The sequence below is a fragment of the Pteropus medius genome, unplaced genomic scaffold, assembly GCF_902729225.1.
Source record: "Pteropus medius unplaced genomic scaffold, Ma_sr-lr_union100, whole genome shotgun sequence".
Classification (NCBI taxonomy): domain Eukaryota; kingdom Metazoa; phylum Chordata; class Mammalia; order Chiroptera; family Pteropodidae; genus Pteropus; species Pteropus medius.
Window position 1 is genome coordinate 36,666 of NW_024354704.1, and position 14,552 is coordinate 51,217.

General features: G+C 33.9%; 1 pseudogene; it reads left to right on the forward strand.

Moving 5' to 3' along the window:
* The first annotated feature begins 13,607 nt into the window (after window positions 1–13,607).
* Window positions 13,608–14,552, forward strand: LOC120596757 (olfactory receptor 6C2-like; annotated as a pseudogene).

The window sequence follows — 14,552 nt, forward strand, 5'->3', positions numbered from 1 at the left end:
TCCTTCTCTCTCTCTTTCTTTCTTTCTTTTTTGCCAAAGTTAATTTCACTGTAGATTCATTAGTGGTTTGAATAGGGACACAAGGACATTTTTGTTTGTTTTCTTGGTTGTCCTCTGTGCATTTAAGCAGATAAAACAACAAAGCACATTCTGTTTCTGTTAATGAAAATTTATATAACAACTGTTTTCTTTGCACAGAGAGATCAGGCCACTTTCACTTCCACAGCTAGGGAGTGCTGCCAGCATTTATTTCTCATTCATTGTCCATTCTTTCAGCCACGGTATTGAGGGAAATATTATTTAATAGTTTAATGAGAGAAAGCAACTCCCATAAGATTACATTTTAGATTTGGAGATGACAAAAGCAGAAGGTGCTATTCTCTATGCCACTGCATAGTACCTTGCATTTGCAGGCACTCTTATCTAGAAGAGCTTGTGGGGTTTAACAGTAGGCCAAAGTTAACACAAAGTTATAGCCACTAGCATGCTGTGATCTCAGATGCAAAAAGAAACTTGGGGTTACATTTCCTAAAAAGTGATGAAGAACCATCAGAAAGTAAATATGAAATATTTGTCATTCATGGGCCTAAAGGTTTGGGAACTGGAACTGTGGAAGTTGTATAAAAGCTGTCATCCCTGGGGAAAGGCAGTGAGTTCACATCTTTCTGCTAGAAAATCTGAGTCTATGATGTACCTTCATGTTCAGAGAAAATTTGAAAAAAGTAACCTGTGAGTTGCCACTTTGTTCTTTATAACATGATTATGAATCTGAACATGATCTTGAGTAGTGTTCCTGGAAGAGATCAGAATGAAAGATTACACCAGTTATGTACTCACCTGGAGAGTGAAGTCACTGCCATGGTATAATGAGGGGGGCAAAAATGATATCAAAATGTATATCTCCCTCTTTCATATACTCTTAAAACATGAAGTTTAGAAATAACTTCAAAGGGGAAGCATCCATTTCAAACACTCTGCTAAATGCTTAATTATCTCTACATTGGACTTTTCCAGTCCATCCCTTGGACTGACTCAGTCATAAAAGAATACATAATAATTATAGTGATGTTAATTAGGTTAGACCACATTCTAGGACTTAGAGCATCTGATGTTAATTATTCTTTTACTGGTGCATTCAGTCAAATAACACCTAAAAATGTGAAATACGTACATGTTTATCATTCATTTAAAATATTATAAGGTCAGCAAAATACAGCATGATGAATTTTACTGAAATGACCACTTAAAATAAAATGATGCTCCTACCTTACTTATAAGAAAAACACCAATGAAACAATTATCAGTTAGGATTATTTTGTCAGTCAAAAATATGAAAAATCATTCTCCAGATAATAACTCCTAAATCTCCAAGGCTTTGGGAATCAGAGATTCTCACTTATAAATGGTAGGATTCAAAGACAGGACACATTTTATAAAAAACTAGTTTATTGATAAGTATAGGAAGTCCTTTATTCAATATTTCTTGTTTAACTAGTTCTTAATGTGAGATTAAGATGGTGAAGACAAAAAGATTTACATACAAAAGTGCCTACTAAGAGATTATTATATAATAAATGAAAGCAACCTTGATGTTCAGTATTAGCAGTATTAACTTTATAATTTTCTTCCTTACATGATGGGATATGATGAGCAACTAAAATTGTGTTTCTGAACACTGTTTAATGACATGAGAAAAATACACTGTAAGTGCTTTAGAAACTGCTGAATGGATGAAGTGAGGTTAAGTGAGGAAAATGTCAAATGATATTTACAAGATAATATTAATTTTATAAAATATAAATAACAGTATTACATAATTACATAGGTACAAACAGGTTATAAATAAATACAATAAGATATTAATAAGGATGGGTGTAATGTGACTAAAAGATTTTCCTTTCTTATACTTTTCCATTGGTTCTAAATGAATGTGATCAATGAATATGTACACATTTTACTATGAAGGATTAAAGAAATCTAGATATCTTTAAAGATAAGAATAATAAATATTTTTATCTCTATGATTTAAAGTTATCCCTGATAGCAGGAAGTGAAGTAGTCATGGCCTAAAACTTCAGTTACATGTAATTTCTTTGTACTAATGATTTTACTTTTAAAGTAATCCTTCAAACAATGATTCCACTATAGTCAGAAATTATATTCTGTAATATTTTAATTCTTTGAAAATTAATGAGCCTTTCATTATCGCCTTACATATGGACTCTTTTAGTAAATGTTACATTTACACTTGCAAAGAATGTATAATCAGCAATATGGGGATTTGTGTTTGAGTGTATCCATAATGTCAAGTTTTTCAGATCATCTCCATTCTTATTTTTGGTTTGCTCCTCTTGTCATAACTGAGAAAATTGTGTTAAAATTTTTAAGAGTGTTTATTTTTTCTTTTAGTTCTGTTAAGTTTTGCTTTATATGCTTTGAATCTATATTATAAAATCCCTTCTCTTTCTTCTTCTCTCTCTTTTTTTTCTCCCTTTCTCTAATACTTAAGGTGAAAGAAAAAATTACCATTTACAACCCACATCTCAAGAAATTACTAGAGCGTATACTACAAGATTTAATAGAAAATAATATGGAGAAATAAAAGCAAAGGTGATCAACCAAACAATTGTTTATTGTGTAAAAGAAATCTAAACATCTTGATGTAAAAATTATGTAGAATAGCATTGATAAGTAAGTGTATTGTGAAAGAGAAATATATCTTTACATTAATTAGGATAAAGAGAGTAAAGGAGGGTCAAATAAAAGGTGACAGAAAGAGACTAGAACTCAGGTGGTGAGTACACAATAGAGTATACAGGTGTTGTATTATAAAATTGTATACCTGAAATTCATATACTGTTAGTACCTTATAAATTTAAATTTTAAAAAGGTATACTATCTTTACATGAATTCATATATGACCAACATTAAGAAGTACTGAAAAGGGAGATGGAAATAGTATTTTTATTTTTTAAGTATTCATAAATATTTATGCATTTCTTTAAAATATTAAAAAATATTACTTGCATTGAGTTTTCTAAGTTTTTTAAATTTTTTATCTTTCTAAATGGTTGAGAAAAAGGAGCAGGTGGGTAGAATTGTAATGTTTCAGCTTCCATAGATGGGAAACAGGAAAAACAGGAAAGGTGGACTACTTCTTGACCATCTGATTTTCTACTATTTTCTTTTAACCTGTGCTTGTTGATATTATTGCACATTAGTATCTCTAAGGACACTGCACCCACTGCTGCATCTTTAAGGATTTTTGCCTACATTCATTAGAAAGGAGACTCATTAGTGACATTTGAACCTGAATCACCAAGGACCCAGATGTTTATTATTTAGTTCGAGGTTTAGCAAATAAATCAGATATAAATCTTACTGGTGTAAAAGCCTCTTGTCCTATCCAGAGAAGGCATCATATCAATTATTTCAAAACAAGAGGAGAAAATAGTTTAACAATATTTTACTTTCTGCTAAGAGGGAGCTAGAAAATACTTCCTAAGCATGAAGCTCTTTGTTTGAAAATCTTCTCAAGGGTGTTGAAGATGAAAAAACTCAGAGTCCTAGGCCCTCCCAGATAACCAGTCAGGGTAAGTGGAGTCATAAGCTGAGAGCAAAGTAAATTCCACACAAACATTTTCTAAGAGATCCTTCTTCTCAAATGCACCCATAGGATTCTGGTTGTTAAAGGATCAGCTGAAGCTATTATTAACTCTCAGAAGAGTAAGTACAGTAGTAATTTCATCTACTTCATCCTGGGTAAATCTATAGGTTGATTTTCTTTGAGAAGCTGATTACATGTGATTTACCAAAATCAGATGTAATTAATATTTGAATTATTGTATAAAGATCCACAAGTTTTTCTGAGTTGTAATTTTGAATGCTGCTTTTTACAGTTTACATAAAGATTATGTGAATTTATATGCAATGAGAAGTTATCTCTGCCATACCCTCATTTTCCTCTCTAAAGAGAAAAAAAAGTGTATCTACATTAATATTACCTGGTATGACAATTTATATCATAATGTTGACAAAATTAGTTATCCTTATACTTTTTAAAATATAAAAATCTTTGAAAGATGTAAACTATTTTCTTAAATGTTGCCTTTTGAAAACTAGCACTAATGAATGGAATAAGTTAAGATAATTTTGGCATAAGTGCTACCACCTTGAGGGGCCAGAAAAGAGCATGTTACCATGTAAAGCTCTAGGAGCCACTGGATTGAGTAGTAATGGATTAAGGAAGTAAGGAAGGCCAAACAGAGTATCCTTCCCTTAAGTTAAAATGATCTATTGGAGATATTTGTTTGTGCCCACAGTTCTTAGGAATGTTAGTGTCTTCAAAAAATCACTGTCATCTCTCTTTTCCAATGATGTGACAGTAAATGTTGAGGTTTAACTATAGTAACTAATCATACAATAAGAGATGATCGTACTCTAATCTCTAAAGGAACTGACCGTTTTAAAGGAACAAATGACAACCAATCATGCACCAAGTTAAGTGAGTTTTGCTACAGAATTGAAAAGCAAATTGCTTTCTATTTATTTACACAATAGACTCAAATCCTGGAATGCCTTCTTAGGGTTTTTAATTAAAAAAAAGCAGCAAAATAGGCAATAAACGAATCAGTCAATCAACCAATCAATCAATCAACCAATCAGTCAATTAAATGTGCACTAAAGAAACAAAAATGGTAAGTGTTTTGAGGAAAAGTCTTTATCTGCATAGGACAAAGATGAAAGCCTTAAATGTAGACTGAACAGATAAGTATTTCACTGAGTAAAGTGTGAGCTGGGATTCAATGGCACCAAAACTTACAGTAAATAAAATTGTCAATAATCTTAGAAAAAGGCATATGATTCATTGCAGTCATTTCAGTGTGGATGAAGTCACACTGTCACACAGTGAGTTGAAAAAAAGTGTGATAGAAATTTTATAAATCATACCTGGGTGAGTGTATACAAAAGTTCTAAAGTACTATCTTTGTTTTCCTTAAGATTTTGTTTTCTGGAATTATTATAAAATCATGCAATAATGTTTATAAAAAGATGCTTTTTGTAGACATTGCAACAAACATAGAAAACAGATATATAAATGTGTGCTGGAAACTGATTTAAAATTTGTGGTACATTCACAAAGCTATTTCAATATAGGTGAAATTTTGAAATAACAACTTACAAAAATAAAGAGGGATTTAGAAACTGGAGTTACACAAATACAGTGGATTGCAATTAAGTGGAATTAAAATACATGCATTTATCTTATAGATGTAAAATATTTGTATATTTTAAGATGAATATCAAGTGAAAAAATTATATATTTAAGTATGCAAGTTCCTTTAATCTAGTTTAAATATCTTACTGATAGATTTCCTCAAGAAAGCAAAAATTGACCACAAAGAAAGATACAACTATTTATTTGCTTGACAGCTAAAGCAAGAAAGAGATGCCAGTTAACATACTGGCCAGTATGAAAAGTAATAATATAAGCAAGGAGGTGATTGTTGGATGGTATGCATGACTTTATTCACTAGCAAAACTTTTGTTTCAAATACAAAAAAAAAAAAAATCCACAACGTTAAATATGAGTACATAGAAAATTTAAGTAAGTAAAATCAATGACAAAGCAATTTCAAGATGAAACCCAGTAGGACAAAAGATAAGTTTAAATGTGTAGGACAAAGAGTAAGAAATATATGTATTTACATAACAATATATCTTACCATTGACAATAAGTCTAAGAATGTTAGTTTTGTAACTATCCCAATAAAAAAGACAACAGTCTTTGATTGCAAAAACTCACTTTCACATAGGAAGTGCTAAAATGGAAGTAACAATTATTTGCTATGGGAGCACAAATGAGGACCAGTTAACATAGACAAGAGTTTCACAAGACTTTCCAGTAGAAGTGCTGCCAAAAGTGAAATTGGCAAATGTTAATTTTATCTGATAGTTTGGGAGACTGGGAAGTAAAGACGGAATGTGGGAGAAGAAGAGGATTATTTTTTCAGACAGATGATCAATGTGCAGTGCTTACTACAAGAACTATCACACAGCAAATTATCTACAAACAGATTTCACTCTTATTATTATAAGGAACATGGAATAGAAAGGTAGACATAGGTGTAACACAGAGCATAAGCCTCACTTGGAATTTTGTGGTTTTGAGTTCGCATCACATGAAGCATCTGTAAGAATCCAGAAAATAACAGCCGCAACATATGAAATACATACATACAAAGGAATCAGTAGAATCCTTTATTATAAATGTACTATCTTTTCTAATTGTTTTAGCTATATAAAGTAGATACTATCATTATCTCCTGATTTTACCGATAAAGGAACTGAAGGCCTGATAGGATGGGAAACTTGTCAAAGGTCATACAGACATAGGCAGAAATGCAATTAGTGAACAATAGATATCTCGCTACTAAAGGTCTGCTCTTGATCCATGCTGCTGCCACTAAGGCTAAGACTAAGGGAGACAACAAAGACATGTGCATGGAGAATATATTTAGTATTTTAAATTTGACTTTGAACTTAGTAATACTGATGGAAAGGTTTTAGAGCTTCCATATTTATAACTAAACAGAATGAAAGCATAAAAGATATGTTTTCTTTTACCCCAGCTGTACATCCTCGGGGCACACATTTCTTCACATGTAACAACTAAACTGTGCATTAAAATACTCTCTGGGAATAAATTCAGAAACATGGCAGAGTGAGAGAAGTTCCCAGATCTCTCTTCTTGAAACAACAATAAGCTGATCATCTAAAACTCAACAAAAAACACCCAAACTGCACATCAGCATGTCTGAGCGTGCGATCTGTGCATAAGAGCTATCACAGGTCAGAACCCTGGGTGTCAGGCAGTGGACTTGGAGAAATAAAGAAACTGCCTCTTGCAACCTCCGGAGCTCCCTGTAGGAGGACGGGGAGAGGAGAGTTCCCTGAACAGCCCTGCCTAGGATAGCTGTGAGTTCCACATCAGGGCCCAGTCATCAGGGGAGAAAGCAGAGAAATGGGATGGCAGAAAATAGTTGATTTTTACCGTCCGCAGTTGGAAAACTGAGGCTGAGCCGCAGCCTCCATTATCCAACCCAGATGGCCCCTCCATCCAAACTCTCCAAGACAGATCACTGCGGAGCCCCAGGGAAATCTGAGCAAACACAATGGAAACTGTTGCTAACACTGACAGGGACTGAAACTGAGGGTAGCGAGCCTGATTAAATATCTATCAGAAAATAAAAAGACATTTTTAAAGCTATATATAAAGCAGAGATCCAAGAAGCTTAGATGCCACCTACTGGAAACCAACAGAAAAGCACCTCCTTTGCAGCAGGCAAAAGAGAGATCTTTATATAATAAATCTTCTTTCTGGAAAAAATGCAAAATACATTTCCATTAATACCCAGGTGGAAAATAGTCCATTAAACACCATGAACAACCAAAGTAACAAGGCATCTCAGAAAGAAAGAGAAAAATCTCCAGAAAATAAGCTTATAGACATAGAAATAGATAATTTAAATGACAGAGAATTCAGGGTGGTACTTCTGAAAAAACTCAGTGAGTTCCAAAACGAGTCATATCAACAATTTCAGGAATTGAAAAAACACCTATATGAGCAGAGCAAAGAGATTGAAATCCCCAAAAAGAATCGAATAGAACTTCTGGAGATGAAAAACACACTGTAAGTTTTGAAAAATGAAATAGCAAGCTTGGGAAATGGAGTCAACCAAATGGAGGAAAAGATCAGTGATATTGAAGATAGAAATCTAGAAATAAATCAAAAGGAAGAGGAGAGAAACTGAAGAATGAAAAATAATGAAAGAGAAATTCAAGAACTAACTGATACCATCAGGAGAGGAAGCATAAAAATAAGGAGCATTATTGAAAACAAGGAAAAGGAGCAGGGACTAGAAAGCATTTTCAGGCAAATACTTGATGAGATTTCCCAAATTTAAGGAATGAGCTCGAGGTTGGAATTCAAGAAGTCAACAGAACACCCAATCATCTCAATCCAAAAATGCCTTCACCAAGACACATTAAAATTTAAAAAATCAATGACAAAGACAGAATTCTCAGGGCAGCCAAGGAGAAGAAAACGGTAATGTATAAATGAAAATCCATTAGATTATCCTTGGACTTAATGCAAACTTTACAAGCCAGAAAGGAATAGAATCAAATATTTAAATTATTAAGTGATATGAACTACCAGCCTAGAATAATGTATCCAGCTAAACTCACCTTTAGATATGAAGGAGAAATGAAGATCTTTCCAAACATACAAAAACTGAGGAACTTCTCTACTACAAGGCCTGCACTACAGGCAATACTGAAATTGGTCAGATCACCTTAAACAAAATGACAAAGAAAAAAAAACATAATTAGGAATAAAGTGACTATCAGACAAATATAAGCAGAATAGTATAATCCTTACTAAGAACAAGGCATTATAAGCTTATATAAGAAGAAGAGAATTTTTATAACAAGATAATAATGAACATTCAGCATTCATAGGGACAAAATGAGATAACAATGACTGAAAAGGGGAGGAATCAAAGATCCAAATTCGGAAAGGGGAATGGAGATAAGGCATGCGCAGAAGAAAATGGATGACTCTGTGTGTGTGTGTGTGTGTGTGTGTGTGTGTGTGTGTGTGTGTGTGTGGCGTGTGACGCGTGCGTATTAAATACATATACATATGTATAGGTATATATAACTATCCTCTATATATTTGTAATGGTAACCACACACAGAAGATTCAGAACTGAAGTATATAACATAAAACAAGAAGAACCATAGGGAAACCAAAATAACCCACAGAAGCAAACCAAAATAAAGAAAACAGAAACACAAGAACAAGGAAGCAATGAAAACAGTGAGCTACCAGAAAGCAAAAGATAAAATGGCTATAAGAAGACTTCATATTTCAATAATCACTCTAAATGTAAATGGACTGAACTCACCAATGAAAAGGCACAGAGTTGCAGAATGGATCAAGAAACAAAACCCAATCATATGCTGCCTTCGGAGACACACCTCAGCTCCCAAGACAAACATAGACTAAAAGTGAAAGGGTGGAAAATGATATTTCAAGCAAATGGCTTTCAGAGAAAAGCAGGAGTAGTGGTACTAATATCAGACAAAATAGACTTCAAAAAAAGAAAGTAAAGAAAGATACTGAGGGACACTTCATAGTGATAAAGGGAATCATCCACCAAGAAGACATAACACTTATTAATATCTATGCTCCCAATTGTAGAACCCCCCCCAAAAGCAAGAACTAAAGGGAGAAACAGACCAAAACACAATAGTTGGTGACCTAAATACCCCACTGTCAGATATAGACAGATCATTCAAACAGAAAATCAATAAGGAAATAACATCCATAAATGACACATTAGATCAACTGACATAATTGACATTAACAGAGCCTTACATCCCAAAACAGCTGCTTATACATTCTGCTCTAGTGCACATGGAACATTCTCAAGAATCAACCACATACTGGGACACAGAAATAGTCTCAACAAATATAAGAGGGTTGAAATTATACCAACCATATTCTCTGATTATACTACTTTGAAACTAGAGATCAACTGCAAAAAGAAATCAGGAAGAACCACAAATACATGGAGATTGAACAACATGCTACTGAAAAATAACGGGGTCAGAGTCGAAATAAAGAGAGAACAAGAGCTAAATAGAAACAAATGATAATGATAGTAGAACATATCAAATTTTTGTGACACAGCGAAAGCTATCATAAGAAGAAGATTCATATCATTACAGACTTTTCTCCAAAAATATGAAGGAGCCCAAATAAACAACCTAATGCTTCATCTTAAAAAACTAGAAATAAAAGAACAAATGAAGCTTAAAGTCAGTAGAAGAGGAATAATCAAAATTAGAACAGAAATAAATGAAGTTGAAACAAAAAAAGAAAAAGAAAAAAATGCAACAAAGAGCTGGTTCTTCGAGAAAGTTAATAAAATTGACAAAATCCTGGCTAGACTCACTAAGAAAAAGGAGAAAGGACAAAAATAAAAAATCAGGGATGAAAGAGGGGAAATTACGACAGCCACTGCAGAAATACAAAGGATCCCAGAAGAATACTAGGAAAAAGTATATAACACCAAATATAATAAACTAGAAGAAATGGACCAGGACTTAGAAAAATACAACCTTCCTAGACTGAATCAAGAAGAACTGGAAAATCTAAATAGACTGATCAGCATTCTGGAAATTGAAACAATCATCGAAATCCTACCAAAAAGTAAAAGTCCAGGACCAGATGGCTACACCAGTGAATTCCACCAAACATTTAAAGAAGATTTAAAACCTATTCTCCTTAAACTCTTCCAAAAAATCAAACAGGGGGCAATATTTCCCAACTCATTTTATGAGGCCAATATCACCCTGATACCAAAACCTGGTAAAGATAACACAAAAAAAGAAAACTATACCAATCAATATCTCTCATGAAAGCAGATGCAAAAATCCTAATTTAGATACTAGCAAACCAAATACAGCAACATATTAAACAGATTATACACCACGAACAAGTGGGCATCATCCCAGAGGCACAGGGATGGCTCAACATACACATAAACAAATTAAAAATAAGAATCATATGATCATTTCAGTCGATGCAGAAAAAGCCTTCGACAAGATACAGCATCCATTTATGATCCAAACACTTAAAAAATTTGGAAAGTACCTTAGCACAATAAAGGCCATATATGACAAACCCTCAGCCAACATTATACTTAATGGTGAAAAACTGAAACCCTCCCGCTAAGATCAGGAACAAAGCAAGGCTGTCCATTATCGCCACTGTTATTCAGCATAACATTGGAGGTCGTAGCAAGTGCAGTCAGGCAAGAGAAAGATATCAAAGACATCCAAAAAGGAAATGAAGAAGTCAAACTGTCACTATTTGTGGATAACATGATTTTCTATGTAGAAAACTCTAAAGACTCCATAAGGACACTACTAGAAACAATAAGCAAATACAGTAAAGTTTCTAGATACAAAATCAATGTTCAAAAATCCATAGGGTTCCTATACTCTAATAGTGAAGTATCAGAAAAAGAAGTGGAAAAAATAATTCCTTTTGCAATTGCGCCAAAAAGAATAAAATACCTAGGAATAAATTTAACAAAACATGTGAAGGCCCTATATAATAACAACTACAAGACTCTATTAAAAGAAATCGAAGAAGATACAAAGAAATGGAAAGATATGCCATGTTCTTGGATTGGAAGAATCAACATAGTTAAAATGACCATATTACCTAAATCATTATACAGATTTAATGCAATCTCCATCAAAATCCCATAAGCATTTTTTAAAGAAATAGAACAAAAAGTCATCAGATTTGTATGGAAGTACAAAAGACCCTGAATTGCCAAAACCATCTTGAGAAAAAAGAGCGAGGCTGAGGCATCACTCTGCCCGACTTCAAATTATACTACAAAGTGACAGTAATCAAAATGGCATAGTATTGGCAGGAAAACAGACATGCAGACCAGTGGAACAGAATCGAGAGTCCAGAAGTAAACCTATATTTATACAGGCAAATAATTTTCGACCAAAAAGCCAAAAACATACAGCGGATAAAGGAATGCCTCTTTAATAAATGGTGCTGGGAATACTGGAAAATCACCTGCTAAAGAATGAAACTTGACTGTTGTCTATCACCACACACCAAAATTAACTCAAAATGGATTAAAGATCTGAATATAAGACCTGAAACAATAAAAAACATAGAAGAAAACATAGGAACAAAACTCAAGGACCTTGGACGTAAAGAGGATTTTATGAATTTGATCTCAAAGGCAAGGGAAGTAAAAGCTAAAATAAATGAATGGGACTACATCAAACTAAAAAGCTTCTGCTCAGCAAAAGATACCGTTAGCAAGGTAAAGAGACAATCATCCGAATAGGAAAATATATTTGCAAGCAATGCCTCTGATAAGGGCCTAATATCCAAAATATACAAAGAACTCATATGACTCAATAACAACAAAAAAGCAAATGACCCAATCAAAAAATGGACAGAGGACCTGAACAGATACTTCTCCCTAGAGCACCTAGAAATGGCCAATAAATATTTGAAAAGATGCTCAACATCGCTAGCTTTTAGGAGAATGCAAATCAAAACCACGATGAGATACCATCTCACACCTGTTAGAATAGCTATTATCAACAGGACAAGTAATAACAATTTAGGAGAGTATGCAGAGAAAAATGAACCCTCAGACACTGCTGGTGAGATTGCAAATTGGTAGAGCCACTATGGAAAACAATATGAAGTTTCCTCAAAAAACTAAGAATTGTTCTACCATATGATCCAGCAATCCCTCTACTGGGTATTTATCCCAAAGAATTGAGGACCTAGATCCAAAAAGAATTTTGCACACCAATGTTCATAGCAGCAGTATTCACAGTGGCCAGGACACGATAGACGATTGGCTAAAGAAGTTGTGGTACATATATACGATGGAATATTACTCAGCCATAAGAAGAGATGAAATACTGCCATTTGTGACAACATGTATGGACCTTGAGATAATCATGCTGAGCGAAATAAGCCAGATAGAAAAAGTTGAAAATCACATATCACTTATATGTGGGATATAAACCTAAAAGCAACAAAAGAACAGGATAAACAAATAGAGACTCATGGACATGGACTATAGAGTAGTGGTTACCAGAGGATAGGCGTGGGTGAGGAAGGGCGAGGTAGACGGGGTAAAGGGGTCAATATAGGGAGGTAAGTGGAGGGTGAAGTGGGTAAATGGGATAAATATATGAAGGAAACTGGACTGAAAACACACAATAAAATATACAAATGTGTAACTTGAAAATTGTGTAATTATTAACCAATGTTACCTCAATAAACTTAATTGAAAAAATAAATAAAATATAATACTCTCTGTATTGTACATCCAGTGGATTCTGAGTGCAAATTACACACTGGCAGAGAAACATAAAGAGAGTCAGAGGAGTCATCCAACAATGTTTAATTTACATGTTAAAAAATAAAACAATCAACATAGACACATTTGATCAAAGTGGCAAAACACAATACAAGTTACAGATGGATCAACAGAGCCTGTGAGTTGAGCCCAGATTGGTGGTAACATACTTATATTTTATCATGACCAAATCTTCATGGACAGATATGAAATGAATTATTAAATTTAAGTATTCACCTTTGAAAAAGAAATCTTAGACATAAGAACAAATCAGAATTTGTGTTGAATCACATCTCATGGGTTGTAGTCTGCCCACATGAGAAAATTCAGTCTTAGGTATAGAATAAAACTGTGAAATAAAAAACAAAAATGGGACCGTAGAACTTTTAAAACTATGTTTTAAAATCTATCATGAAACTGCCAAAACAATAAAATAAATAGTTCAATGGCAAAGGCCAACAGAGCACTGGTAATATCAATTACTAATTTATAGAGCAAACTCCATGTGAATTAGTTTGCTGTCTCTAGTACTCACTGTTTATTGCTATCTGGCTTTGATGCCACTCTATTCAAATGGGATATATCTAAATTTTACATGAAATTGAATGAAATTCAGAGATGAAAAACCACACAATAACAACTTTCATCCTGCTAGGACTAACCAATGACCCTCAACTTGAAATTCCAATTTTTATATTTCTATTTCTTGTGTACATGTTGAGTATAACTGGGAATCTGACCAACATAACCCTCACTTTAGTGGACTCCCACCTTAAAACACCCATGTACATTTTCCTACAGAATTTTGCCTTATTAGAAATTTCATTTACATCTGCTTGTATCCCTAGATATTTGTACAACATAGCAACAGGTGACAGGTCAATTACATATACTACTTGTATCATTTGAGCTATTTTTGTGGATGTCTTCGGAGTAACAGAATTTTTTCTCGTGGCTGCCATGTCCTATGACCGCTATGTGGCCATCTGCAAACCCCTGCATTATGTGACCATCACGAGCAGCAGAGTCTGCAAGAGGCTTGTCCTCTGTTGTTTGGAAGGCTGGCTTGTTGATCATATTCCCACTACTTCCTTTTTTTTTTTTTTTTACCAATTTGAAATTCTGTGACTCAAATGTCATTGATTATTTTTACTGCAAAGCATCTCCTGTCTTGAAGATTTCATGTTCAGACACATGGCTCATAGAAAAGCTGGTTATTGATTGTGCTGTGCTGACCTTCATTCTGATGCTTGTGTATGTTGTTCTGTCCTACATACACATTATCAAGACCATTCTAAAATTCCCTTCTTCTCAACAAAGGAAAAGGGCCTTTTCTACCTGTTCTTCTCACAACATTGTAGTTTCCATCACTAGGGAAGCTGTGTCTTCATCTCCATCAAGCCTTCAGCAAAGGAATCAGTGACTACTGATAAGAGTGTGACAGTGCTACTGACGTCCATCGCTCCTATGTTGAACCCATTCATTTACATTCTGAGAAACAAACAAGTGAGACAAGCCTTCTATGAGTTCTTTAAAAAAATTGCATTGGCCTCAAAGAAATAA